This window comes from Hylobates moloch, unplaced genomic scaffold (assembly GCF_009828535.3).
Source record: "Hylobates moloch isolate HMO894 unplaced genomic scaffold, HMol_V3 SCAFFOLD_1, whole genome shotgun sequence".
In the NCBI taxonomy this organism is placed as follows: domain Eukaryota; kingdom Metazoa; phylum Chordata; class Mammalia; order Primates; family Hylobatidae; genus Hylobates; species Hylobates moloch.
Window position 1 is genome coordinate 68,943,751 of NW_026652276.1, and position 4,964 is coordinate 68,948,714.

Genomic DNA, 4,964 nt, shown 5'->3' on the forward strand with positions numbered 1-4,964 from the left:
CAAAATCTCCATTTTATCCACCCTTTGCCAAGCAGCCATGTTCTTCAGGGAACAGAGAGGGCAGGCTTTAGCCTGCCATTCATGTTGGTCTTATTCTCCTTATAGTGGTGGTTTGGACATGGTTAAAGGACACAATCCTGGCCAGTGAGACTTGAGGGGAAGTCTGCTGTGAGTTTCTAAGAATGCTTTTCTCACTCTTAAGAATATAAGAGAATGTTCCTTCTTCTGTCTCTTCCTTTGATCAGTGTTATTATGTCTACATGTGATGGCTGGAACTGCAGCAGCCATCCTGCAACCATGAAGTAATATGCCTAAAGACAAAAACCACAGAACATAAAGACAGAAAGAACCTGAATCTTTGATGATTTCACTGGGCCACTGAACCCTGGAACTGCTTTTTCTGAACATCTCATTATGTGAAGTAATAAATATCCTTACTTTTTAACCACTCAATTTTTTATTACATGAAACTGAAACATCTTAACATGTTCAATGCACAATCAGTCCTATTAAATGAATAACTGAACAAATTGATACCAAAGAGCTCAACCACATCATGAGAGACAGAAAGGCACAGGCTTCTTCATTTTATAGTTTCATTTTATTCTATAGGGATTTGGAGCAAAGGGGTATAAGGGAAGAAAAAGAAACTGAAAGAGCACTTGAACTTAGGACAGAAGGAATCTGGTTATTTATAGCAGGGATGAATTTAGAAAGTCCTTACAAACACACATGAAAAAAGTATGCCCAAACTGCAGTCCAGCTGCTCTGGTGGGGGTGGGGGTGCTGGAAGATATGAATCACACCTCAAGAAAGCAGAGCAACAATAAAACCTCATCTGGTAATGATGCACACTTAATGTGGATCAGATCTTAGAAACTGCCCTCCATTTGACAGTTATAGCCCTCATGCCAGTTACTTTGTCTTTCATTCTATAATTAAACAGGATTCCTTTTCTTGGGTTTGGAGCTTACAAGAACTCCATCTTTTGACTAATTCACCTTCAAATGAGTGCCATGTCTTGATGTATTACCGCGATAGGCTATACCACACATGTAATCCATCATAGTAGTTAGCTGTTCCTGGGCTTCCAGGATAGAGAAACTGAGCCAGATGTTGTTCTGACACATTGGAGTAATGCATCACCCAAGCCTAGGGCTCCGACGATCTATTACCCCAAGATGGCTCTGTCCAGAATAGAGACAATCCTAGGGCACATGGAGCATTGTGCAGGCTTGTCAGAGACCTACTCAGGGCTGAGAAAGACTTTTCTAACACTGAGTGGTTTGAAATAGATATTGGTTTTCCAGACCCAGTTCAGTAGGTTTAATAAGGGGGTACAGAAGCATGCACATGTATTGCTGTTATTGATCAAACTCAGGACATCAATTTCTTACTAATGTATTTCTGAAAAATCAAATCCATCCTCAACAGCATTTTATGTATCTTAATCTTTACTGTTGATGACTAGAATTGTCTTTACACAAATCTTTCAAGTCAGCAAATGATATAGGCCACAGTCCATAATCAGGGCCCCCAGTTGAGTGTGTGTAAATAAGAACTGTTTAAATATTGACTGCTGAGAATTTGCTGAAATCATGTACTTCCAGTTTGCTTTTTGTTGCTCAACTGAACACTTTCACTGGTGTCTACATTGCCTTGGCACACAAGAGCATAAATGAAGTTACCTAAAGCACTGACATAAAATACGTAGGAAAGTATAACTATCCCTCATTCAGGCACTCCCATTTATCCAGCCTTACCAGGACTTTCATGTCTGAAGAGGGAATTAACCCAGAAAATGAGAAGATTTGAAAATGAAAAATATGAAGAGTTCTTAATTCTCAGATACTTGTCTACCTCATTTATCAAGAGACCAAGTGTTTATAAGTAATTCCACAGTTTCTCCAGCATCTTTAAGAAGCCACAAGTCTGGTGAAAGCATTTCCCTGGCTGTGACTCCAATGGCACGAAATGGACCCTTTTGTACCTAAATCTCCCCATCGGCAACATGAGAAATTATTCACAACTGTAGTGAAAAAAAAAGATAGGACTTCCTAGAATTGCATTGGTGGGGAGGCAGCACAGGCAATCAAATCTTTTTGGTGACATACCAATCCTGTATATCTTAGCAACAAAATTTTAATTTTGCATAAATAGGAGAGTTAGCCAAATAGTACAGAAAAGTTTGATTCAGGAATCCTTCATTCTTCGCTACACTCTATATAGCCAAAAAATAATCATGATTAATATTTCCATAAATAAAACATCCCCAAATAATATTGTTGGCACTTCAATGGAATTAAAATGGTTATCAGCAATTTCTTATTAGGTTCATTCTCCCTGTCCCTGCCAGTTGAATTAAGGTCTCCCTTTTTATGTAGGCACAGAATGATCACTGTTCTTACATCTCCATCATGAAATGAGCATGGGATTTCAGAGGCATTTATCATTAGGAAAGCAATGAAGGCTTTATCTAGATATGGATATAGTAGGGAGGGTGACCAATTTGTCCCACTTTGCTTGAGAGTTTCCTAGTTTTAGCACTGCATTCTCTTGTCCTGGAAATCCCTCGGTCCTGGGCAAACTAGGACGTTCAGTCACCCTAGCAGTAGGTCCTTAGGAACTCACACTTGGGGGCAGTGTAACTAAGCCAAAAACCAGGCCATTCTGTCTAACCCCTAGACTTCTATTTCCTCCTGTGCAAATAGAAATAAAATGCAATGTGGTGAAAGATACAATCGCAACTAGGTTAAGCAATGGGTTTGTAATAGGTGCACCTCTTCACAAAGGGCCTTCACATAGATTCCAAGAGAGAAAAGAAAGGGATGTAACATTTATTAAGCAGCTATTTTAGTCACTTTACCTATCACATTCATATAATTCTTACCACCCCCAAAGTAAGTGCTATTAATAACATGTTTTACAAAGCAGATTACTGAGACTCAGAGAGGCCTGAGGTCATATAAGTAATGAGTGAGTGGTGAATTAGAGATTTCAGCAAAGGTCCTCCTATTCCTTAGCACAGCTTTGGAAGTAGACAGAAGCCAGGCCAAGTCACTCACACCTGTAATCTCAACAGTTTGAGAGCTAAGGCAGGAGGGTCGCTTGAGACCAGGAGTTTGAGACCAGCCTAGGCAACATGGGGAGACCCCATCTCTACAAAAAATTAAAAATTAGCCAGGCATGGTGGCACAACCCTGTAGTCCCAGCTACTCAGGAGGCTGAGGCAGGAGAATCACTTGAGCCCAGGGGTGTTGAGGCTGCAGTGAGCTATGATCGGGCCACTGCACTCCAGCCTGGACAACAGATGGAGACCCTGTCTTAAAACAAAAAACAAACTAACAAAAAAGAAGCAGACAGACATAGTACAATTACAGGAAGAGTCCTGCCCAAAATAGACTACTCCACTGCCTGTAATTCTCTCCTCATAAAATGTGTTTTCTTTCATCCAGAATATGTTAATAGGCTTCAGTTAAAAGGCAAAAGTTCCTTGTAGGAAACTTTTTCCTTGTAGGGAATTTGAAGGGGTTGAAAGTATTATAAGGTAACATTTTTCTTGTTGGCTAATCTTATAGATGTTAAATGACAACCAGCTGAAAGCAGGATGCTGCAGAGGAGCCTCCTGTGGATGGAGTGTTGAAATGCAAGCAGAGGGCCTCAAAGATAGATGAAACAAATACTGAATGCTTTTCTTTTATTATATAATCAAAGGCACAGACTAGGATCTTGCAATAGAGTTCTGGTTATATTAGGTTGGTGCGAAAGGTATTGCGGTTTTTGCCATTACTTTCAATGGGAGACACCGCAATTACTTTTGCACCAACCTTAGTTCTGGACCCAACCTCCGATGGCCTTGGCAGCCTGGGTTCCTCAACCACAACCTGAGGGAGTTGGGCCAAACAATGGTTCTGAGCATTCCCTTCCAGTCTAAAGCTGTAGACTTCTAGAGCAATGTGGTAGGTTTCTCAGAGCGCTTTCTCAGAGGCCAATATTCTAGTTCTCACCTTGACCTTAAAAGTTGGCAGGATACACACAGGATTTGCAGTCTCCTTATTAACCCCAGGAGCAGCAGAGTGACAGAGTGGAAAGAACGTGGGGTTTGGAGTCAGATCTGGGTTGAGATCCTTGCTCTACCATTTGAAGCTGCAACTTTGGGCAAGTTTCGTGACCTCTTTTTTTTTAAATCACATTACGCTCACCTAAAAAATAGCAATGAACAAACCATCTGGTAGCTGTGTTGGGAGCAGTAAATGAAGAAGCACATGCATAACCCAAACGACAATGGCACAAGGCCATGCAGCCATTTCACTATGAACTGCCCCTCATATAGGACTTCCCAGTTATTTCCAGCACCCCAGCGGCAGCCTCACCTAGGTGCAGAAACAAGCCCCAGACCTCCCTTCACCTTGGCTTCCCTGTCGGGCCTCTACAATGATGTCCCAGTTGCCCATCACTGTGCTGTCATGGTCAATGGCTGTCACCAATCCTTCTAATCCTTCCACTCTAACAACAGAGGAAGGGAAATTGTCCCTCGGCTGCACCTTCTGACCTTTCCTAGCTCCACCAATTTCCTTTCTACGGTTAGAACACAGTTCAAGAGAACAGAAGAACTTGTCTCCCGCATAAAAATACTGGAGATCCCATCTCACGTAAAAATTTCCTTCAATTTAATACTAACCATTCCACTGGAGTCGTCAAATTCCTAGAAACAGAAAGTAGGATGGTGTTTGCCAGGGACTATGGGGAGAGGAGAATGGGGAGTTGTTATATATAATGGATACCAAGTTTTATTTTGGGAAAAAACTGGCCAGGCATGGTGGCTCATGCCTGTAATCCCAGCACTTTGGGAGGCCAAGGCAGGTGGATCACAAGGTCAGATCGAGATCATCCTGGCTAACATGGTGAAACCCCGTCTCTACTAAAAATACAAAAAATTAGCCAGGCGTCGTGGCACGTGCCTG